This window comes from Hippopotamus amphibius, chromosome 8, assembly GCF_030028045.1.
Source record: "Hippopotamus amphibius kiboko isolate mHipAmp2 chromosome 8, mHipAmp2.hap2, whole genome shotgun sequence".
NCBI classification, from domain to species: Eukaryota; Metazoa; Chordata; class Mammalia; order Artiodactyla; family Hippopotamidae; genus Hippopotamus; species Hippopotamus amphibius.
The window spans coordinates 115,396,061-115,421,812 of record NC_080193.1 but is presented as its reverse complement, the minus strand read 5'-3'; the positions used below and the strand labels follow the sequence as shown (position 1 = coordinate 115,421,812).

The following is a 25,752-nucleotide window of genomic DNA, read 5'->3' as shown; positions in this document are numbered from 1 at the left end:
AAGCACTTCCCAAAGCCCCTGCTGCCAGTGCCCCTGCCTCCTCAGTGAGCCACAGCTGCCCCCCACCTCTGCAGGCAACTCTCCAACACCAGCAGGTAGGTCTGGTTCAGTCTCCTATGGGGTCACTGCTCCTTCCCCCTGGGTCCTAGTGAGCACACTTTTTTGTGTGCCCTCCAAGAGTGGAGTCTCTGTTTCCCCCAGTCCTGTGGAGGTCCTACAATCAAATCCCGCTGGCTTTCAGAGTCTGATTCTCTGGGGATTCCTCCTCCCGTTGCTGGACTCCCAGGTTGGGAAGCCTGATGTGGGGCTCAGAACCCTCACTTTAGCAGGTGGACTTCTGCAGTATAACTGTTCTCCAGTTTGTGAGTCACCTATCCAGCATTTATGGGATTTGATTTTAACACGATTGAGCCTCTCCTACCATCTCATTGCGGCTTCTCCTTTGTCTCTGGATGTGGGGTGTCTTTTTTGGTGAGTTCCAGTGTCTTTCTGTCGATGATTGTTCAGCAGTTAGTTGTAATTCCGGTGCTCTTGCAAGAGGGAGTGAGTGCACGTTCTCCTACTCTGCCATCTTAATCCTATTGCATCTCACGATATTCATATTCTTGAGAGGGTACGTGAAAGAAAGGCAAGTGGTCTGTGTGAATCTAGTAAGTGAGGGGCCAAAAATGGAAAGGAAAAAGGAAGAACTTTGAGGTTTTCACTTGAGGATATGAATTCATCTATGAACTTCATATCAACTATAATACTCTTAAAAATCCTATCCTATATGAAATATTACACCCATGTTAAGAAAACTGAAGCTCAGAAAGGGAATATAATTTTTCCAAATAGAGTGAAACTGAGCTAATATTTGCACCTATATCTGTGTACCTTCAGAGCTCATGGTCACATCACCATATCAAGCTGCTGTCCCAAGAATTGGTCAATCTGTCTCCAGCATTGTCTAGAAAGCATCGTACCTCCTGCTGCCTTCAAAGTTATTCTGGTTTGCTTGACAAGTATATCACTGTGGTAGTGGTGTCTATGTCCCATATAGAAACCAAGAGCCATCAAATCAATCCAAGTAATGCCCCATGCCACAATCCCAAGTAACATCTTTCTTCCTCCCTTTCCTCCTCTCTCACTCGCTCGTGCACTCACTCCTTCCTTCCTCCCTCCCTCCCTTGCTCCTTCCCTCCCTCCCTTCCTCCCTTCCTTCTTAGCCATGTTTAGTTGTTAAGAGGAGGGATCTGGAATTAGACTCTGATATGAGCTGAATTGTGTCCTCTCCAAATTCATATGTTGATATCTTTAAACCTCAGTATCACAGAACTTGACTGTATTTGAAGATAAGGCCTTTGAAGAGATCATTAAGGATAAATGAGGTCATTGGTCATTGGGGTGGGTCCTAATCCAGTATGACTGGTGTCTTTATAAAAAAAGAGTAGAATGCAGATACACAGAGAAAGACCAAATACCTATAAATCCAGGAGAGAAGCCTTAGAAGAAATCAACCCTGTTGACAACTTGATCTCAAACTCTAGCCTCCAGAATTGTGAGGAAATACATTTCTGTTGTTTAAGCCACCCAGTCTGTCATACTTTGTTTATGGCAGCTTTAGTAACCTAGTATAGACTGTAAAGCTTCAAATACCAGTTCTGTAACTTACTAATTATGTGAATTTGACAATATGTTTATCCTCTCTGTGCCTCTATTTACTCTTTTATAGACTGGGTATTTTACTAAAACCTATTTCATAGGGTGTGAGGATTAAATGGAAAAGTCCTAAGAATGACTAATTCAATAAATGTTAGCTAGTATAATCACTGTAAGTAATCCTTGACATCATTTTGAGTGTACTGTAAAAACAGAAGCACAATATTCATGGAGCTTATTCTTTGTTGAGAATGTTATCTCAGACTCTTTGAAAGTCTAAAAAATTGAAAATATAGCACTGATTTGTTAAGGCCTTAGGCCCAAACTGAGAGACATTTTTGTTCTAATTTGGTTCGATATGGAGGTTTGCTGGGCTATACGTTGGAAGGGGAGGCAGTACAGATCTTAATGTAAAGGGAAAGTTTTTCTAAGAATCCAAGTCCATTGGAGCTAGAAATGTGTTGGCAATTTGGCTTTGGTGACTGGAAGAGAGCAACTCAAAGGAAACGGCAGTGGATGTTGATGTGGATGAGAACTTGTGGCAGGATTCAAAGAGCAAAAAGCTCACAGATAATGGAAAAGACTAATAGTAGGCTGGAAGGATAGCATTAAATTTCTAATACATCATTTTGGGAAAGGCATATAACAACATGTAGGCAGTTATTATTCTATGCTGTTATTAGTTTTGGGGTACACTTGTTATTTTATCATCTTACATATTTATCTGGGAAAATCACATGTTGTGTTTACATGTATATTATCATCATGGTGCTTATATAATTTCAACTTCCTAGTTTAAAGTTCAAATTTTCTTTATCACGTATCATTGAACTTTTTCTTTTTTAAAATTTTACTATTAATCTCTAAGTTCAATGAGTACTTTGCCACATCTAAAAGAAATTTCATGTTGGCTGCTTATTTATTTGCAGTATGCCAATGAAAGACAGGAGAGACAAAACCTGACAACCAGAAAAAGAGAAAAAATATAACTCGAAAAATAATTCCAATTTTCTGCTCAGCAGTGACTGATGTCGTTATCCTCGTGGTGTTTAGTACTTCTCTCCACTCAATTTGGCTGATCTCTGGGGGGCTGCCCACTAAAACCTGGAACCTGTTTTTATCTCTAACCTTTGTGCTTTCTTGGCTGTTTCTCATTTTGGGTGAGTATGCAGCATCCTAACTCCAAGGATAACAAAAGAAGAAAGGCAACATGAGAATAAATCTATAGTAAGGGGAGGGAGACAAAAAGCCCTATCGATATTCTTACAGTTTCTACTTTTTTTTTTTATGCTTTGAAGTTCATTTTTTATAAGTAGTATTTTCAACTGAAAGTTCCCAAATATTCATAACAATTAGAGTCTGGAAATAGATTTTTGTTAAATACATTTCTCACTATACTTCCAACCCTTGTTCCTGAATAGAGTTACTGAACTTGTATAATCTCAGTGATAGGTTTGAGAGCCAGATTTTTCTCAGGAAAAGAGTATTTTCTAAGTAAATACATTGTGTAAATGCAAATGTTTGGGCAGTTTCCCAAGAGGGATCTAAGGCTGTGTAACTGCACATTTGCCACATACCAAATTCTAACAAGTCAGTACAGAGATTTCTTTATCTCTGTATTAACATCCCCCTCCTGGATCTCACATTCCTGAGGCACTGAGTCCTCACTATAAGCATTATTTTGGCATCAGGATTATTTATCCATGACATAGGATTAAAATTAAGATCAAATTTCCTGAGGCTCTGGTTGTATGGTATATTCACCACATTTATTTTAAGAATAATAGAAGTACAAAGATATATCATTATAAAACATTTGTATTTTGTAATGATTTATTATTTTTTGAAGTGGTTTCTTACCTATGAGGTTACTATATCTTGACAATAACGCTGTGTAGCCAGTGGAGCAGGTATACTGAATTTATGTTAAAGATAAATATTTGTTTTCCAATCTCATATGCATAGGTGGCTAGTAAGTGACAGAAGCAGGATAGGATCCCAGAGTACCGTTAAAAAAAACGAGATTTGTGGAATAGAGACTGAATCCAATACCGGAAACTATAATTAAGTGTATCAATTACTTAGTCTGTCTATGTTTATTTCTTTTTGAGACATATCTTTATTGTGACTTGAAGAAGATGATTAGGCAATATGACCATGGGAACTACGGGATTAAAAATTGATTTGTCAAAAAAAAATTGATTTCTCTGGTTTGCTAATCCTACAAATACAATTAACTGACCAATATAAGATTTTAGTGTGATTATAATTTTTGATTCAGTAAATTGCCTAAATGTTTTCTATTCCCAGCTTTAACTCTACACTTTATTAGTAATTATACTTATTACTGTAAATATTTCCACATCACTCTATCCATACATATGGGTAGCTGGTTTTTGGCCCAAACCTTAGTGAACCATATTAGAGAAGGGAATAGGTCACAAACCTTAGAAAATTTAGGGGTTTGCCTCTCATATCTGGGAAAAGGACACAGAAGTTCACGCATGAGTCAAAGCCTGAATGAATAGATTAGAACAAGCCTATACAAGGGAACATCTAAAAGAGGTACTTGAAAAATCTGTTAAGTATCATATTTTCTCTTTTTTCCCCAAACTTTAGAAAAAATAGAAACCACAGATACATGCATTTAAGAAAATTTTTGCTAAAGACCAGAGTTGAAAAGAGCAAATTCCTATTTTATTTAAGCCCCCATTTCAAACATGTAATTCTAGTCAGTTCTTGAATTATCTGGGATTAATTTTCATATTGTAGATTAAATCTTTGTCTAGATTTTCTCTCTAGATGCCTGTTTTTAAGCCACTGTTTTTTGTTTTGTTTTGTTTTTACTATGGGGTGGTTAAATTAGAGTTTGTCACTTTAATAATAATAAATCATAATGTGAAAACCAATTTCCATAATGAGCTTTAATTATTATTTCTTTCTCACTTATATTTCACTCTCACTCTAAGAGAATATTGTTAACTTATTCTCATTTGATAGAGAAAACAAATAGTGGTTCAAAACGATAAAATAACTTTTCAAGAAAACAGCTTGTAAGTGGTTGCGCAGATGTACTAATTCTAAAGCAAATGCCTTAGTTATTGCTTTATACTATCAGATTAAAAAAAAAGTCTTGGTAAAAGAAAACTTAAACATTAGTAAAAATTACATTTACACATTCCTCTGTGGATTGATTAGTGTGATTTGTTGTAATAAAAATGGTAAGTAAAGATTTGAAAAAGACACTACAGATTTGATTAAGGCAGTCACCAACTTACAATGGAATCATGCTCCAAACCATATTGGCAGTGTAAGTGTTTTGGAACTCTGAGCATGCAATATTATAAATGAAGTTTATGTTGATAGGCCAGCTGGTAAAAAATGAATAAAAGAGCCTCAATGCTTAAGGTAGGCTATCACCAATGACCTAGTCCAGGTTTGAAGTCTGGCAAGAATGCTGAATTAGACCTAGTTCAAGGTAGTTTTTCTTTGCTATCACTTCCAACCAGCCAACAAGGCTTGAAATGGATCTTTGTTAGGTAAGGATACAAGAGATTTTGTGGATAAAGCTCACAGGAGCTATCTTAGTCTACTACGGCTGAACTAGATGGCTTAAACAACAGAAACAAATTTCTCACAGTTCTGGAAGGGAGTCCAAGACCAAGGCATTGGCAGAATCAGGCTCCTGGGGAGAGCTCTCTTCTTGGCTTGCAGAAACCACCTTTTCTCTGTGTCTTCACATGGCCTTTCCTCTGCATGTGCATGTAGAGAGAGAAGGATCTTTTTCCCTTCCTCTTCGCATAAGGTCACCAATCCTACCATATTAGGACACCACTCTTATGACCTCATTTCAACATTAATTATCTCCCCAGAGTCTTATGTCTAAATACAATCATACTGGGGGTTATGGTTTCAACATAGAATTTGGGGTGGGAGGGACACGATTCAGTTCATAGCAGGAGCCCTCCTAGTTTCTTAAGAAGTATCTCTAAGCTTGGTTAGTAAATTTGTTTCAGAAGCAAGGGTCATTTCCTTTTTGTCATTAGGCTGTGGGAAGAGATACATCAGACTAGAGTTTGCTTTTTAATGTGTAACCTAATTCTTTTCCTTCAGCACAGTTACAGACTACCTTGTTCTATTTCTTGTTGCTTGAAAATTAAGCCTGAGGCAGGACTGGCCATGGCCTGCCACGTTCCTATAAGAAATGTAGAAATTACCTATACTATAAGGATGTTTAGTATCCAGTTCTCCCAATTTATGTGCTTTTGTTGTGTTTTTGTTGTTATTTACTAACAGGGGACATGTATTCTCTACAATCTCTTCTAGGAAGAAGGTATCTTTTAAAGTTCACAACAAGAAGGGAAGACCTGGAATGTAAAACAGACCCTCACTGCCTAAGCCCTTCTCTGCTTCATTCCTCAGCTGTAATCGCAAATCATAAGTTCCAGAGCAGAAAGCACTGCCCTGGATGTCAGTCCTTATAACTTAAAATTAGAGAATTTTCACTCAGCCCATTCGTATTGTGGGCTACGAAATTACTGAGAAGTTTCATTATAAGATTGGATTTTTTTCATAATTTTGCATAATAAAGTTTATTAAATTATTCTAAGGGCCTGAAAACTAAGTGTGTACCATTTGCTGCAAGATTTTAGGAAAATGAGAAGTTATGATTACTATTATGGAAAAGGATACTCCCAACCGCAGCAGAGAGGAAATTCTCTGGTAAATCCCTACTCACAGGGTCTTCCTTACCTCTCCACCCCTGGAATCATGCTCTGACTCAATCTCATAAATGCTATGGATATACTGGTTCTGTATCAAATGTCTGCTCAAATGGTGTCTTCTCAGAATCCTTCCTTGAACACCTGAGACAAAATAGCTCCAAGATTATGTTCCTTTCCCTTTCACTTCTTTTTATCACTGCACTTATCTCTATGTAACACATTATATATTTATTTGCTTATTATCTGTTTTCTCTGTCCTTAAAAGCAGCAATTATATCTGTTCTTTCTGGTATTTAATAGGAGCTCAATAAATGTTTATGGAACAAATCAAGGAATTAAGGGTTCTGCAAAAAGAAAGTAAAAAGTCACTGGAGAAATTTAAAACAAATCTATAAACTAAAATTATTTAAAACTGTATTAATCAAAGGGAACATAATGGACTTCAATTGTAACAATCCTTTATTAGAGATGACAATAAGTATTCAACTAATTATTTCTTCCTTTTCTCCACCCTTACTTCTAAGAAAACCTGCTGATATTCTCTACTCATAAAGTCTGTTCTCCAAACTTCCACTGAGTGGATAATAATGAAGTCACATTAGCATCTGGCCAGTGTGGACTTGCCAAGGGGTAGACAAATATATACTTAGATGATCTGCTGGTCTACAGTGAGAAGTGTGGTGTAGACTTCTAGAGAGGGCCAAATAACAAGAGCTAGAGAGGCTGGGATGGTGATCTTAGCTGTTTACATTCTAGTCTCTGCCCTAGCTCATGACTGTACGTTCTCTAAAATACTCCATAGTCTATTAAGGAATTCCAATTGTGCTCTTGAGGTCTTATTATATGTGTTGTTTATTTCATCTAAATGAATCTTGTTTTATGACACATTAAAATGTGATATATTTTATCATCACCATAATTGACACAATGGTCAGTGTCCTTTGTTTTTCTTAAAAAAAGTAAATGTATTTATAGAATTTTTATGTGTATTTTGCAACAATTTAGCTATAATTTTGGTACCAATTTAATTTTTTCATTCAAAAATATCTATTGTATATTCTTTTAATATAACTTTAAGACTATAAGCTTATAAGTTCTAGATACCTAGAAATTTTATTTTTCCCATCTTTACAATAAGAAAAATACAAAAATTTTAACAAAAAACTATCCAGAAATTGTCTATTTAATTTGTGCTTGATGCCATTTAGCAAAAATGTAGTTTGGTTTTCATCTAAGTGATATATATGTATAAATCTAAAGTAAGCATTCTATGGAGGTTATTTGAGGTTGAGGGATGGAAAATTGGGGAGATGTTGTTTAAGGGCACAAACTTATAGCCAGTAGATAAATAAATTGTGATGATCTAATGAACAGTATAGTGATTATAGACAACAGTACCGTATTACAAACATCAAAGTTGCTAAGAGACTAGACCTTAATTGTTCCCACCACAAAAAAGAAATGATAATTATGTGACGTGATAAAGGTGTTAGCTAACGCTATGTTGATAATCATATTGTTACGTATAAATATATCAAGTCTATACATCATGCACTTTAAATTTATGCAATGTTATATTTCAAGTATATCTCAATAAAAATAGAAAAGTAAGCATTCTACTTGGTATTATTGAGATAGTATGAATCATAGTTAGGCAAAATTTTACTATGACTATGTATTACTAATTATAATAGATTTAAATAAGTATTTTCATCCAAGGCAGGAAAGTTTTAAGTATTTGTGAGATGTTCATTGGAGCCATCAAATAAGAAGCTCAATAAGTAGACATGGAGCTCAGGGTAGACATCTCCATAGAGACAGAAATGTGAAAATCAATTTGAAAATGATAATTATTTCTGCAGAGTGCACGAGGTTGATTTGATTAACAAGTACTTATGTAGCATTTGATATGAAGCAGGTATTCTGTCTGTGATTTTACAAATATTAATTCACATAATCCTTACACTGACTCTATAAGATGAATACGAAGATGGGGAAGGAACACCCTAGAAGTGAACTGTGGAGAACAAGGCTGAGGGAAAAATAGGTCTGAGAAGATTAAGAAATAGACAGGGAAGCAAAGGAAAGCTGGGAGGCTGTAGTGATATAGATGCTAAGGAAGTAAATACTTCATAAAATTGGCACAAGTTAACAATGTCTAGAGCACAGAGGGTTCAAGTATAAGAGTTAAAAAGAAAACAAAAAATAACGCCCCCCCCCCACACCCCGTGCATTTGGTTTAGTGACAATGGCATTGTCAGTAACCTTGCACAATGCAAAATAAAATTTGATACAGTGGTGGGGGCAGCAGCTGGTGACCTGAGGAAGGAATTGGAACAGAGGCTATGAAAACAGCTATTAAAGGTGTCATTTTATAAATATATGCTGAAAAGTAAGAGAGGGCGTTTGAAGGGAAACTTTTGTGGAGGGCTTAGTTTAATACGATTCTGCCACTAGAGAGGAGACAAAAGCTAAAAATAAAATAAAATAGAGAATGAGATCCTGGACACAGCGAAGAGGGTCTAACCCTGGCCTGAAGAAAACAGTAACTTCCATTTTCCATGAGGTTTTCTTTGTGGGGAGAGAAACAGGATACATTTTCAGGGGTGTGTGTGTGTGCGCGCGCGCGCGTGCACGCATGTTTTGCGATGGAGTTGCTGAAGAGCAGACAGAGGTTGAAGATTTTCTTGCTGTGATTCAATTTTCTTTGTGAAGAAGAGGCTGGGATTTTCTGTTCAAAATGTCAAGAAATAATGGACTTCTAAAAATGTGAGGGTTTGCCATTTTCTCGAGGTGAAATAAAACGGCATATCGAAAATCTTAAAGGATTATGAGCTGCTGGAGTCCCAAACTATAAACTCATAGTAATTTGTGCCTTGAAAATTCAGTGCTCCTTCCCTCCAGATTCAGGAATTAAACTTTTGAAGGATTCAGAGTTGGATTTTATCAACTGGACAGAGACACGGGACAAAAAAGGCAGGACTTTGAGGACTGTTGGCAAGAGGACATATACAAGTGGCTTATTATTTAATCGTCAACAAATAGTTTTTCCTAAATGTGTACTTTCTTTGTTAAAAAATGTAGATGATACTTTAAGGTAGTGATATCACACTTGGGATTTCAAAAATATGAAAATGACTAAATGCACATTCTTTTTTTTAGAGAAGTAATATTACATTTTTAAACAATGTAGGTCTGCAACATTATGACAATTATTAGATATGGTGGCACGTCCATCCACCAGATGCAATATTACAAAGTTAAATTGGTAATGATAATGACTAGAAGATTAAGCGGGGATTAATCATGGTAATATGAATTTTAAAAGCTGTATACAAAAATACATGTGTATTTTAAGATCAACTAAGCAAAAAGTGGTGTTTATACAGAAAAATATGCTTTAATAAGGGAAATTAGGTCAGTGAGATTATGGATATATTTTTTGTCTTTTTTTTTTCAACTTTGTAAGATGTTATTTCAGTCATCTTTTTTTGCTTATGCAACAACCGTTCTCTGCCACTTTTCATTGATAGGTGAGCTGAATATGTTCATAAGTCCAGTGCTCAGGAAAGGATAGCCTATGCCCACCTAAGGAATAAATTTATAAATAATAAAGTCCTCATTAATCCACATTAGTCATGGTGATTCCATTTCCCTTACAGTCATTGGTTTAGATATTTCTATGTGATAAATCTCTGACCAATGAGATGAAAAAGGAAGTATGCTATCTTCCAGGGCTGGGGAACTTTTGAAAAAAGTCCTTGTTTTAAATGGAGCCACATAGGAAGGGCACCCAATGTTTTCTTCCACTTGTTTTGTCTGTATGTGATGCCTATGACTGAAGCAACTATCTTGTAATGTTGAGAACTATCCTTAGATAAAGATGACCTGCTGTTAGTGATGGAAATAAAAAGATGGAAAGCACTTAGATCTGTGTTGATTAACAAATCTTGAAGCATCCTCTGTGCTTTGCATAATGTGAACTAGTAAATGGCCTTGTTTTTAAGCCACTCATGCTATGAATTTTTCCTTCTAGCAGCTAAATGTAACCTGACAGTTATTTTGCTGTTTTTGCTTTCACAAAATAATTAACCAATTATTTCAGTGTTTTTGACTGGTGGATGCTTGAAGGATGGGAAAATAATATCATTACTATAAAGCTTAGGTCAGAATCCCCTTTTCTTATCATTAAAATTATTTTGCCATTAAAATAATGCCTGATGTTTTGCTTTATAAGAGTCACATCTTCAGATTATATTTCAGACTAAGGATAAAATATGGGAAACAATGAAGCAAAACATTCTGAACCTGGTAAGTAAATTAATATTGGAAACACAATAAAATACAACCAAAACAACAGCAAAAAAACAAGCCTCCCCAAATAGTTGCCGACTATTGACTCTAATCATGTTTACTAAAAGACTGGCCAGTCCTCCAGGAAACGTCTATTAGATCTTGCTCTTTTTACAGGAAGTCATATTTCTGGAGAACTGCTTAACATGGAATTCCTTAATGTTAGTTAATAGGCCAAATCATAACATTTATCTGTATTTTAGATTGTGACAATTTCACTGAAAAAAAGTTTGTTACTCTCTCTCTTTTGGATACGAAGTAGTTGTTAGGTATGATTTTATAAAGCAGGGAAGTTTCTTCTAGGAATGAAACACTAATGAGAACGTGCCATATAGCACAGGGAACTGTCCTATGATTCACTGTACAGTAGAAACTAACACAACATTGTAAAACAACTATACCCCAATAAAAAAAATTTAAAAAAAATCTGTTTATTGTGTAGGCCTAATTTCTTGTCATTCGTAATATGATGAGAAATAAAACAAAAAAAAATCCCAGAGAAAAGAAATAGCAATGCTGGGAGAAAAAAGTGAATTATTTTCATGTTACAACCAAATAGCATACAACATATGTAAACTAAGTTTATTTAAAAACTAAAAAAAACTGAAATGAAGGCCAAGGTTACTACAGGGATAAGTATCTATAATATTCTGGGTTTTTTAATGAAGAAACCAAAGCCCACAAACCAATATTTTCCCTCCAAAGTCCTATACTTGCATACTGGCAGGGCTTCTACTCAAACACAGGAATTGTGACCATCCCAAAAAAGGGCAACTGCAAGCCTAAGAAAGACCCACTATTTTCACAAATATCTTCTTCTTTCTTTTTTCCCCTACACTCTCTAGAAATTAGCAATTCATCAAATCCTAAGTAGGAGATTTTTATTCTCTATTTTGGACCAAAGTCCTATAAGTAAAATCAAGAAGCCCACCAATTCTTTCTTTTTAATTTTGTGTTTATATTTTTAAAAGGGAAAATACTCTCCCTCTAAATAATAATAGGGAATATTAATTCTTATTACTAGCTAAGAGAGAAGAGTGAGAGACCTGGATGCGGAGAAGGAAAACTGAGAAGCAATAAGGGAGAGTGGGAGAGTAAAGAGATAATTATAAAGTTAAGCATACGGGAGGGACTTCCCTGGTGGTGCAGTGGTTAAGAATCCACCTGCCAATGCAGGGGACACAGGTTCGAGCCCTGGTCCCGGAAGATCCCACATGCCGCGGAGCAACAAAGCCCATGCACCACAACGACCAAACCCATGTGATGCAACTACTGAAGCCCACATGCCTTGAGCCCATGCTCTGCAACGAGAAGCCACTGCAATTAGAAGCCTGTACACTGCAACTAAGAGTACCTCCTGCTCACTGCAACTAGAGAAAGCCAGCGTGCAGCAATGAAGACCCAAGGCAACTAATAAATAAATTTATTAAAAAAAAAAAGAATCAGGGAAATGTTGGGACTTCCCTGGTGGCACAGTGGATAAGACTGTGCTCCCAATGCAGCCGTCTGGGGGTCCCAGGTTCGGTCCCTGGTCAGGGAACAAGATCCCATGTGCATGCTGCAATTAAGAGTTTGCATGACGCAACTAAGGAGTCCGCCTGCAACAACTAAGACCCAGCGCAACCAAATAAATAAATATTAAAAAAAAAGAATAGGGGAAATATAAATATGTAAAAATATTTCTGAAATTTGTAAGTAAAGTCCAAAGAGAATAGCATATATTTTACTAATAAAAATACAATGAACAAAGGAAAATAAAATAGAAATACATAATGAAAGAAATAATGCGAAAGATTTTTCCTTATATAGTTGCCCATATCTACTACAACTCTTAGAAAAAAGGTGGGGAGGTATTTTGTTTAGGTATTACAGTTAACTTTGTAAGACATTTGTCAAAAAGGAGGTGGCATTCATTTCTTTGGATGAGTTCACCTTTCCTCATTAGAGAGACTCAATCTAATCTAGCTTGTTTAACAGCAAACATCTTCATTGTATGCTGTTTTTATTTCTTTAAGCAGGAAAAAAAATACGCAGATAAATAAATAAATAAAACTTTGTATTACATACCTAAACCAAAATGGAGATTTCTGAGAATATAATTTTGCTCAACTACTAATGCCAGTAGCCCCAAATAGAAGGAAGTAAAACACACGAAAACAAAGAAATACAAAGAATTTTGGTGTGAGAGAAGAAAGAAAAGAATTGAATATATTAACTATGTCTTTCCCTATTATCATTACGGTCCATATTAAGAAATAAAATTAGATAGAGACCTATGGCTACTTCTGTCTATTTTTTCTCCTGTTTGTATCTGCTCTTCTAGGCATGCATTATTTAGTAAGATAAGAAAATGGTATATCAGGACCATTGCTTCTCTGATATGTCTATCAATCAATCTCCTGATTACATAACTAATTCTAATCCATTAATTAATATTGAGTATGACACCTTAGGCAGGAGGTATATGTATTTTGGAAAGACATGGAAAGACAGCTGAGACCTTCCTAACAGGGTTCTAATTAGAACCTTGATTCACAACTTATGTAATTTAGGTAGATGTTACCTTTTTTCATTTTAAAGATCAATGGATAAAGTCTGCTCCCTCATTTCCCCTCAAGGTCTGTTACCATCTTAGATTTTGTCTCTGTTCAGACAAGTATACTGGAAACAAATCAATTTTCTGCATTTGATAGTATCAGTTGTGGTATGAGAAAAGGAGAACAAAATGTTAGTCCATGTATCGGAAATTCCCACAAAATGTTCCTATACTCTCATTTTCCTTGAGGGAAAAAGAAGCAAAATTTATATTCAATATACCTGAAGCTAGATATTTATAACACTTTGGTTTCAGATAAATGATCAGGTAACTTTGTTTCTGACTATGAAAGTGTTATGATTCCAAATATTAGCTAAAGTTTTTATACTTAAGTACAATAAACATGTTGAACCAATAATGATCAATTTTCTCCCTCCTGAGTAAGAGAGTAATTCTGTGGGTGAAATAAGTTCTAATGTGAAAAACCCAGGATTTCTGATTATGCTTTAGTGGAAAGTAACTGAGCTTAGTTCAAGATTGGAACTGCAGCTGTTGGTGACTACACCCATGTGTTTAGATGACATCCTGAGTTCAACTTTCTGAGTCATCATTGTAAAGGAACAGGGGGCCCCAGGCAGCTGAGTCATGGTCCTCCAGCAACCATTAACATGTTAATCTTCAGCCACTTCCATTCAGAGTGTAAAATGTCAGACCCATGAAACAATGAACTATGGACTCAAGAGAATGAAAGGAAACTGGTGCTACTTCCTTTTTTACTCATAGCATCCAATAAATAGTTCTTTTTGTCCTTTGGTTCCTCACGCTGAATGCTCATTATTTTACATTTTTATAAAAATCTGCTAGTTTCTCTAAATTGTCATTCCTTTTTCTTCTATCCAAATTCTACCTAACACATAATCAGGAATTAGCATGTTCTTGTTAAACGTGCTGCTTAATTCCCCTGATTGTAATTTTCTGAGAATGAGGACCACAGTTTTGATTTTGTGTTAAGTTACTTCAAATCCTCATAATTAGGTTAATTTATAAATGATTCAAATTTATCACATTGTACACTTTTTGTACCTTGCAAAAGATCTAATATATAAAAGTATATAGTTAATGCTCAGCTTTGAATATACTAAAAACTGAATCTGCTTATTCAAGTGTAATGATTGAAGATTTTAAAATAATTTAATCTCTTCCTAGGCTTCTCAAAAAAGATCTTTTCTCAAAGACTTCTTATGCATAGGATAACTTATCCAGCTCTCTCCCACCCTTATGCCTTCTATGTCAAGTTTATCTGCCTTTGAAATCTTTATCTTGCCTTCTTCAGGATATATTATTATTTGATACTTTTTTTGATTCTAATGCTCTATACTGTTTTCCTTGGATATTTAATCATGTCTCAGATATATTTTTCATGGTGATGTGTAAGCCCCTGAGAGATCTGAGGGAAAACCATGGATTCCCTTCTAAAGAGCAAATACACACATGACTCAGATATTTTTTCACACATATTTTGAGGACCATCCATGAATGCCCATTAACTCATATCTTTTCAGATAAGGCTTCCAGTACCTATTAGGAAGGATAGATTGTCACTTGTGTCTCTTTGGCCTCTGAATAAGGAGACAGTAATATGGAATGCAGGCAAGTGATGGTGGGGAGAGCAATGTTGACATAGTAGTGATAGGGCAAACCCTGGTACCTAAGGAACCTTTTACTTTCTTTAGGGATATAACTAATAAATGCAAATTGGCTTTAAAGGAGTTTCGTCCAGAGTTTACCACAAATAGAAAAAACCCAAAAACCAAAAACCACAAAACACTCTCTTGCCATGTGAATTATGTGAATTGAGGCTAATCCAAATTCTCCCTAAACACTTTTCTTCCACTGGAACATTCTCCAGCAATTCCTTAAGAGAAAAACATACAAAAAGAGGTTAATCCTGGGAAATCTGAAACTTGAAAAAAATTATTGGCACTGAAAGAAGGGCCTGAGTGTTTCTAAGGTAAATTGCTTATCCCATAATTTTTTTATGAACCTGCATTAGTGTCATAATGCAGATACCATAATGATTTCTTTATTGTATACCTGTTTCCCTTTCCTCCGGACTGACTTTAACTGTTAAAGGAGACTAAAACCACAAAACTCGAATAAAAGATGCATAGAAACTTCAATGATGTACACACTCTTACATAATTATAAAACAAATTCTAATGCTAAATATACATATTGTTTACAATATTTGTCATTTGAGATTATCTGTTTATATCAATTGGTACATATAATTAAGCAGGAAACACTTGAAACTTCCTTTCATAAAAAGAGAAAGTCTTAATTTGTGCTGTCAATGAACTTTCCCAGCTTTCAATATGTAGAAGTATCCAGGAATCAGGGGAGGAAAGATAATTATGAGAAATTGTGATAGGAAACTACCAGTAAAGGCAATCTTTCATTCGCTACAAAACCCAGGAGGCTTTAGGTAAATAACACTCAGCACTCAGAGTTTGGAAAGCCCTGTTGAACAAGTGACAACCTGATTGGTTTTAAGCTTGTAGAATTAATTTGTCATTTAAAATAGGAGAGAGTAAAATATTAGCTGCTTAAACAGTTACTGTTATCAGATAATCATAATGAAACAAACTGCTTATCTGAGATGAAATAATTATTTTTTAGCAATAGAGAACATAAATTTTTTATTGTATAAACAAGTAAATATATTTACTCATCTAACATAGTTGCTGAGATATAGCAGGCAAAAAATGTATTTATCTTATCCAGGCCAATTAATGAATTACAGTTTATATGCCCTTAAAACTTCTTGCTCTATGTTTATTTTTTGTTTTGTAGGATATCATTAAAATGTAATTTTAAAAAAAATAGGCTTTCCACTGCACAGCAAAAGCAACCATAAACCAAACAAAAAGATAAACCACAGAATGGGACAAAATATTTGCAAATGATGCAACCGAGAAGTGATTAATCTCCAAAATATATAAACAGCTCATGCAGCTCAATATCAAAAAAAAACCCAAACAACCCAATCAAAAGATGAGTGGAGGACCTGAATAGACATTTCTACAAAGAAGACAAACAGATGGCCAAAAGGCACATGAAAAAATGCTCAACATCACTAATTATTAGAGACATGCAAATCAAAGCTACAATGAGGTATTAAATTGCCTCACACCAGTCAGAATGGCCATCAAAAAAAGCTACAAACAATAAATGCTGGAGAGGGTGTGGAAGAAAGGGAACCCTCCTACACCGTTAGTGAGAATAGCCACTATGGAAAACAGTATGGGGGTTCCTTAGAAAACTAAAAAATAGTGCCACCATATGATCCAGAAATCCCACTCCTGGGCATATATCTGGAGAAAACCATAACTCAAAAAGATTCATGCACCTCAATGTTCATTGCAGCGCTATTTACAATAGCCAGGAAGCAACCTAAATGCCCATCGACAGATGAATGGATAAGATGTGGTACACATATATGATGGAATATTACTCAGCCATAAAAAGAATGAAATAATACCATTTGCAGCAACACAGATGGGCCTAGAGATTATCATACTAAGTAAAGTAAGTCAGAGAAGGATAAATATCATATAATATCACTTGTATGTGGAATCTAAAACAGAGATACAAATGAACTTATTTATAAAACAGAAACAGACTTACAGACTTAGAAAAATTTATGATTACCAAAGGTGAAAGGCTGTGGAGAGGGATAAATTAGGTGGTTGGGATGAACATATACACACTACTATATATAAAATAGATAACCAACAAGGACCTACTGTATAGCACAAGGAACTCTACTCAATACTCTATAATAACCTATATAGGAAAAGAATCTGACAAAGAATAGATATATGTATATGTACAACTGATTCACTTTGCTGGACACCTGAAACTAATACAACATTGTAAATTGGCTATACTCTAATATAAAATAAAAATTTAAAGAAAAATAGCCCTTCTACTTCCAGCCACAATGGATTAACAATGGACTTATCCTCCCACCTGAAACAACTTAAAAAAAATAAAATAGTGAAAAGGTGTTAAAGGATGGTCTTCAGCTAACTAAATCTTGGTCAGAGAAGAGCAGTGATCCCATAAGGATGGGCAACACGAGTTCAGCCTTACGTTTCGATTTGCTCCAGCACAGTGACTGAAGGGAGTTTCCATGTCCAAGTTCAGGAAGAAGAGGCTCTGGAATTGCCCAGTGGTCTCCCTGAGTTTAGGAGAAAGCATTGTCTGGAGAGGCCAGGGTGGCTAGAGTATGCAGGGCTGAGTAACAGGGTAGAGAGCTATACAGAAAGAGAGATCCAGAATATTCAGATGACCCTCAGGTCTTCAGCTTAACATTGATCAGTGAGAGAAAAGTACCCAAGTTTGGCTGAAGAACCACTTTAAAGGGCTAGAGGGGAATAACACATAGAACACATGTAAAGCTGTAAATATTTCTTGTCCCTAAATTGCAGAAACTTCCATTCATGGTGCATTAGTAGAGTAGTCAGAAAGTTTTTTTCTCAGTACTGGGGAAAAATTAACCATAGAATAAACATTTCTCTGATTCTACCTAACAAAGCCTGACAGTGAGATAGCAAAATACCAGATTGTTTCCAAGTAATTAAACTGCAACTCAGAACAGAGCTCAATATTATTTATAGGAATACAACATATTCAAAACTTAAGGTAAGATTCATAATATCAGGCATTCAAATAAAAATTACAAGGCATGCAAAGAGCACCAAAATATAACTTATAATGAAAAGAATCAAAATGACACAGAAATGACACAGAAAATAGAATTAACAAAGATATTTAAACTAAAATTTTAACTGCATTCATATATTCAAGAAGGTGGAGAACATATTGAGTGTGTTAGATAGAAAAGAAGATAGAGACTCAAACTGAATTTCTAGAGATGAAAACAACATTATTTGAGATGAAAAATACACTAGATAGGATTATAAACACATTGGATATAGAAGAAAAGATAAGTAAATTTGAAGACATAATGATAGAAACTATGTAAATTGAAACAGAAAAAACCCTAAAATTATTAATATTTTTCTCTCACCATTTTTGATTGTGGTAAAATAAATACCATGAAATTTGCAATTTTAACTATTTTTTTAGAGCACAACTCAGTGGCATTAATTACATTTATATTTTTGTGCAATCATCACCACTATCTATTTCCAAAATTTTTCATTACCCCAAACAGAAACTGTGTATCCATTAAGCAATAGCTCACCATTCATTCCTTCCTCTAGACTCTGGAAACCTGTAATCTATTTTCTTTTGCTATGACTTTGCCTACTGTAGATATCCCAAATTCGTGAAATTACACACTATTTTTTTGTGTGTGTCTGGCTTATTTCACTTAGCATAATGTTTTCAAATTCATTCATGTAACATGAATCAGAAGTTCATTCATTTTATAGTCACGTATATTTGAAATTGGTTGCACATAAAAGTGAACAGGCATATGATATTTTGATATAATCATTTTGATTCATTTCCTGGGATACTCTAAAGTTTATTCCTAAAAGAGCTTTAAACTATTACCAATATTTTGCAACAAACACTACTATTCTGGGGACTCACCCGATTTCTGAGATTTACTCCATTTCTAAGCCTTGTGAAGTAAGGAATGAGATGATGCTTAGAGATGGGTTATTACAGGATTCAAGGATGAGATAAATGTTGGTAAGAAACATGAATAGGAGAGACAGAATGAGGTTGGCAGTAGGGTGGGGTGGCACTGAGGGTGTGGTACAGTTGAAGGGGGTCTATGGCACTCTATGCTTGATAATAACAACACCACATTATATCAGTGCTATACTGATGGATACTTTTACATTCCTGATGTTGAAATAGCCTGATCAACAACATGTAATATTTATTCAGTCTAGAGAGAATGCTACCATCACATTTTGATTGAGGAATTCCTGGCAGTAAGTCTATGTCTCCCCAGGCACCTGTGGTCTATCACATGGGACAATTGGGGTAGAAATATTGCAGGATTGGGACTTCTAGCATGGATCATGGACCTCTTTGTTTTTAAAATACTTTTAAAATATGGTTGTTCCAACTAAGAAAAAACATAGAATCCCAAAGGAAAGCCTGAAGAGAGATGAACATAGCAGATCTGACATACATCCAGTGCTTTTTGTTACTGGTGTTGAAAAGAAGAAAAGTGAAAATGACTAGGGTGCCCTCATCCTATTGGTAGCTGAATCATAGGCTCTGGTTCTATATAGCACCTGCCACTGGGAGAAGTGAAGACGGGGAGAAGGGTAATGGGAAGACTGGACTCCTGGAGATGATATATCACACCAAGAAAACAGTCATTGAGGATCTCAGTGACCCAAGAGAGGTGGTCTAGCATAAAGAGAACTCTCTGGAATAACTTGCATCCTTTCTTCATTTTGGCGAGATTTAATATCCAGAAACAAGGACTTTAATTGTCACTCCATGTCTTGAATTCAGATTTCTCTGAATGCACATGTTAACAATCAGAAAAAATTATAGTATTGACATGTTTCTATAAAGAAAGAATGCATTTAAAAGTATTTTTGATTTGTGGCTTCCCTGGTGGTCCAGCTGTTGAAAGACTCTGCGCTCCCAATGCAGGGGGCCCAGTTTGATCCCTGGTCAGGGAACTAGATACCACATGTACAGCTAAAAGATCCCAAGTGCCACAACTAAGACCTGGCACAGCTAAATAAATAAATAAATAAATAAATAAATAAATAAACAAAAAATATATCTTTTTAAAAATATGTTTTGTTTAAAAAAAAGACCAACTCTGCAAATTAAATTCCCTGAGTTAAATGATTTAGATGGTAAACATAAAAAGGGTGGCTAAAGACAGCCTTTATTGAGAATAGATGAGTTAGATAGTAGTACCATTCTTAGATCATGTCTACATAGCAAAAACAGATATAAGTAACTAATTTTAATCAATATTATTATTCTGCTTATTTAATTTATACCAATAAACAAGATTTTTTTGAAAACCCTATTCTGAGTACTTCCCTTTCCTTTTCATATTGTCTCTCCTGTTCCCCCTACTCCCTCTTTTATTTTGGCAAGGATGTTTATTTTACATATTTTTCTTCTATTAAGTAGAGATGTCAGTTGAAATCTGTATTAAAAGTTTGTGACAGTGAATTTAGTAAACCAACAATTCCTAAAGAATCTATAGCACATCTACTATTTGGTTAGATTGTCAGGTGTTCTGGGAATAAATAAAGACTTTTCAGCTTGACTTTTTTCCTCTAGTAGGAAAAAAGTTTATCATCTGTTCAATTATGGTTTGAATTTGAAGAATGTAGATAACTAAGATCAGGAAATTAATTCTTAGGAAGGAGTAAATTAGTGTTATGAAAACTATAGTTTAATACAAAAACAATTTTCCATTTCATAGATTATTTTTAAGTTTAGTAATACTATTTACATTAGAAGTTTCTAGGCAAAATAGTTTCACAATCGATAAGTAAATGAAGCCTAGAGTTAGGGACAACCAATCAGACCAGCAAGCACCAGGTGATGGTACAGTCTATTTGAACAGGACCGCACTTCCCAAGGGGTTTTGATCTAGTCATTGGAGAGAAAACAAATGCTTAAAGAAATCACTGTACTTTTAAAAACAAAAAACAAAACTTGTACAAGTCAGCTTTCGTAATAAAGGAACCAAACAGTAGTATATACACCATTAAAGCTCTCTAATAAGACTGTACAGTTACCTGAAGAAGACAAACTTGGCTTTACAATATAACCATTCAAACTGTTAAAAGTAAATATTTTAAAGTTTTACTTACATCTATAATGTTAATTATCTGTATTTACATCAATAGTTTTCCAACTCTGTTGATCCCTAAGGATATTTTACATAATTTTATTAACCCATAGGTCCCAAATTAAAATTTCATACTCCAATACATTTTCAGAGATTATTCACCCTTCAGTTTAAGTATTAAGATAAAATATAGATTATATATCTTAAAATAATCATGCACTAGAATGGTGAATATAAAGAATCCTAAAAATGTTTTATAAAAGATTAAAAAACTTTGCAATATCTCAAAACTGACACAATTTTTCACCTCTGATGTAAATATTATGCTTTTACACATAATATATGACTCTCTGGGCTGTATGTTTCCTGCTTGGGTTCTGCCCTTTGTATTTATGTTATCACAATTATACAAAGTCATTTTGTGACTAATTTCCAGAGCACTGAGTCACAGTGTGGCTGTTGCTTATCTTTTTTTTCTGCACGGCACTGCTCTTGGCCCTCAGTTTTTCGTTAATTCTCATACAAACGAGTGCTTTCCATAATTAAATAATTTTTTGTTTCATTATAGTTCTGTGGTTGTGTACTTGTTATGTGCTTTCCTTTACTACCAGAAGCTAAATTTAATATTGTTTTATAAGCAACAAGAATATGACAGTACATCATATAGGTATGTAATCTATTGCTTTAATTTACATAATTCTACTATATATAGTGCAATCTTGTCTATTCTTATTTTAGTATCTTAGAATATGAGCTTTTGTTTTTGGAGACTTGTAAAATATTTCCTTAGAGAGATTAGTTAATGCTGGCATGAAATAGACTACAAGAATTGTAATGTTTATACCTTATTTTAAATAACACCAATTAATGGCAATGAAAGAAGTTTCTTTAAACATAAGGCTGCCAGACAGTCTCTTTATTATATTTCTTTATATGTTACTAAATAATGTTTAAAGGTTATAAAGAATCTTCAGAAAATTCCAATTAAAGACACGATTAATAAAGAATTGCCACTACAGGCTTAAAATTATAAAACAAGCCTACATCTCATCAACTCTTTATATTCATGGTCTAAAAAACATAATCCTATATTGCATATATATTTGCTTAAAACTAAATGCAAAATGCTGAGAATTTAGTTTTGCATTGCAATGAGTTTGTTTACAGAGAAAGGTCGATTTTCATTGTAGTTACAGACAATGGTTCTCCCCTACAAGTCTTTGCCTCTCAGCACCCTGCTTTTCCCCCAAAGAAAAAAAATAAAAGTTATTTCCATGGACTAGAAAGTATATTGCCAAGTACTCACGAGTGAAATCTCTGAAGAAAGTTCTTGGAAAGATTTTTTCAAAGTGGAGTCGAGGTCATTTTGTTTTCCCTTCCAGGCATTGAAGAGAGGATTTATCTTTTCTACTTCTTCTTTTAAACAGATCAAGAAACTGCAGAGTGGAGAATAATGAAAGAAATGCAATCTGATCCTGCCAGCAGTGAAAGGGTGAGGTAAGAATTTGACTTTTATCGAGCGCAAAGTTGCTCCTGTCTATTGGAGCAAAGAAGAGCCTCAGAGCGGGTCTCAGAGATCACTCACAGCTGGGAATAGCCAGGCTTCCTGTTTAGGTCACTCCAACACTTTTTAGGCTAATTTTGCCAAATTATTCAAAAGCCTTTTCTATTATGGAGGAAACAGACAAAGGAATCAGCTTACACTAAGATTTCAGAATTACTATTCTTGAATAAGTGTTTCTTTTACTTTCCAGGATTCTTTTTGCAATCAGTTTAAAAAAAAATACTTTTTTCCCCCCAGAGCTATATATTTTTAAACATTATATATTTGCCATCACATAGTTACTTAATAAAGTGAAACTTTTTTTTGTAGTTTATTTCTTCTTCAAATTATTTCATCCAGATTGTCAATATATTTGTGAAGAACATCTGAGGGCTATTGAAGTTCCCTTTGATTGCAGAATGTCAGGCTGTAAACCCTGCCTCAGCTACTTACTCGCTTTGCAACTTTGGTCAATTATTTAAACTCTCTGTGCCTCAAGTTTCTTTTTCCCTAAAATAATGATAAAATTTCCTAGGTTTGATGTAAGTAGTAAATGGATTAATACATAAATATGTATACATATAGACATATAAGGCACTTAGGTCTCCACACATAGCAAACCTTCAATAAATGTTAACTATCATATTTATTGCTGTTGTTTATATAATAATTATTATTTTACATGATATTTAAAGGCATCACTCACCTTGCTCTGCTGTAGGTTGCTCTCACTGGAGTTAATGCTTAGTATTTCCATAATGGGATTATGGTCATATCGGACTCAGATCACTAGAGATTTCATAAGATGGCAGAATCTACTCTGCCATGGTGGCTCAAGTCATTGATCAGAAAATCCACCAGTTTCTTGTTTTTTCCATATCTGATTGTCTTCGTGTCTTCAACTTTTCTTGCTTCTTTCCTTTGACCTCTGGGTAAGGGGTTGCTACTAAGTCCAAGCTCATATTGCTTGCCTCAGGACAGGCCAATAAATCAAGAGATGGGTTGTTGGGGCAAGGAATAGTGACTTTATTCAGAAAATCAGGCAGGCAGAGAAGATGGTAGACTCACATCCCAAAGAACTATCTTGCCTGAGTTAGAATTCAGGCTTCTTTTATACTAACAGGGAAGGGAGTAAAATCATATATTTCCTGGTTCTGGTCAGCCTCTGGAAGGGATATGTTAATTTCTTCCTGCCTGTAGTCATTCACAGGTGGACCTGGTCAGGATGTTTTCTTGTGAGCTAAATGAAAGTAGTTTAGCTTAATGCTCATTACCTGGGAGGCAAAATTCCCAGAGATTGGCCATTAGGCATAATTTAAGTTTACAGGCAACATCCCTTTAGTGATTAACTTGTAATAGAATACAAAGGTTCTTCCCTATTACAGGGTAACTTTTCCTCCTGTGTTTTTTTTTTTTTTACTATTTATTGAATAATTCCTAGGTGTCTGGCACATAAATTAACTTATTTAATTCTCACAGCCAGCTTGTGAAGAAAACCCTCTCTGCGTGAACATTTCACAGGTTTAAGAAGGTTGAGTATAGTTTGTTGAGCTCTGATTCAAATAATGTAGTCTGACTTCAGAGCACAGATACTTAAAATACTCTTCTATGTTTCTTTCTCACCCACGTTCTGGATTTCATACCACAACAAAACTTTGCTGGGTGTAGAAACTTTGGTTTTAACAACCAGAACTTTGCTGCCTAATTATTACCCCTTATTACCTGTTGCAACTCAAGCACATTCAATGTTCCCTCCTTGCTCAGATTGTTGAGGAAAGTTGCCTGTTCTTGGACTGGAGTGGACACTGATTCATTTTTTGGCCAATCTGCAGGCTCTACTAAGGTAGAGGTAAGCTCAGCAAATCAGATTACCTTTTTGGAAACTTGTACTAAGAGCTATAGATAAAACTATACACTGCCAGGCTCTTAAGTACAAAGCCAAGATAGAGGAAGTGCTGACAGCCATAATGGTGTGCTCCAGATGATTATGTGGAGAAAGCTAGTCGAGAGCGAATGGTGAAAGGAATGAACGAAAGAGGGTCTGTAAACTCTGAGAGAGAAACAGGGAAAGAATGAAAGCAAGAGCAAGACTGAGAGATGAGAGAGTGATGCCTGAGCTCTACAGTGACTGTCCTTCCTGAGGCCTAGTTCAAGTTTTTCTAAGTACTCAAGAAAATATACCCTTGTAATAAACCCTTTTTTCCCTCTACAGTCATTTAAGAAATCTCTTTTTCTTACTATGTAAAGAACCCTATCTGGAAGAGCCATAACTGAGCTGAAATTATTTTCTCAGAGATCACTGATTTCATCTCTAAGTTGCACTTGACATCAATGAAGACTTTTTACCACTTTGTTTCCAAGTAATTTACACACACTTGGGTATTCTTGTGCTGAAGAGAACGTGGGAACTTGACATATATTGTTAAGATAAGACAACCTGATGCTGTCCCTTAAGGGCTCTGTGGACTCAGCTTTTCTCTCCCTGAGGCTTGCGTAAGCTCCTTTGTGAGGTTTTATGACTAGTTTGCCTTTCTATTGTATACAAGCCTAAGTCTAAATTATCTGGATAAAAAGATTTTCTCACCAACAATTTGACTATGCCATCATATCTTAAAGTTCTTTGTATCTAATCATTATCTGGATGTTCCAAGTACCTACCTAATACTAAACATTCTCCTTTTCATTTCTCACCATGCTCTGTTAATTTTGTCTTTCCAACTCTCACACAGTTCAAATAACACTTCAGATTTTTATTAGCTTTATGAGAAGTTTATGAGTTTTATGATTCTATAGTTTTCATTTTCCTGCCAGATGATGCTCATGTCCCACATAAAGGTTATTCTTTAAAATTGGATCATAATAAAGATGACCCACATGCTGTACAATAGAAACTAATATAACACTGTAAAGCAACTATACTCCAATAAAAAAAAAAAAGATAACCCACAAAGAGGACTGAAAATAAATCCTTTCTTGATAAAAACACTGTAGATTTTGGGATAGTATGTTATCAAGCATAACTTAGGAAGAGATATATAAAATATTCCCTACCTCCTTACCTTCTTCCCTTAAAGATATGTTATTTTGCAAGACTGAATCAGGAAGAAATAGAACATATGAACAGACCAATCACGAG

General features: G+C 35.0%; 1 protein-coding gene across 1 annotated transcript in view; it reads right to left on the bottom strand.

The window, feature by feature from the left end:
• The window catches only part of TFPI (tissue factor pathway inhibitor), a 64,879-nt gene extending 42,338 nt beyond the window's left edge, over positions 1-22,541 (bottom strand). Inside the window, exon 1 of the mRNA XM_057745832.1 lies at positions 22,380-22,541. The gene's annotated coding sequence lies outside the window, so the exon portion shown is untranslated. The remainder of the gene's footprint in view (positions 1-22,379) is intronic.
• Positions 22,542-25,752: the final 3,211 nt, after the last annotated feature.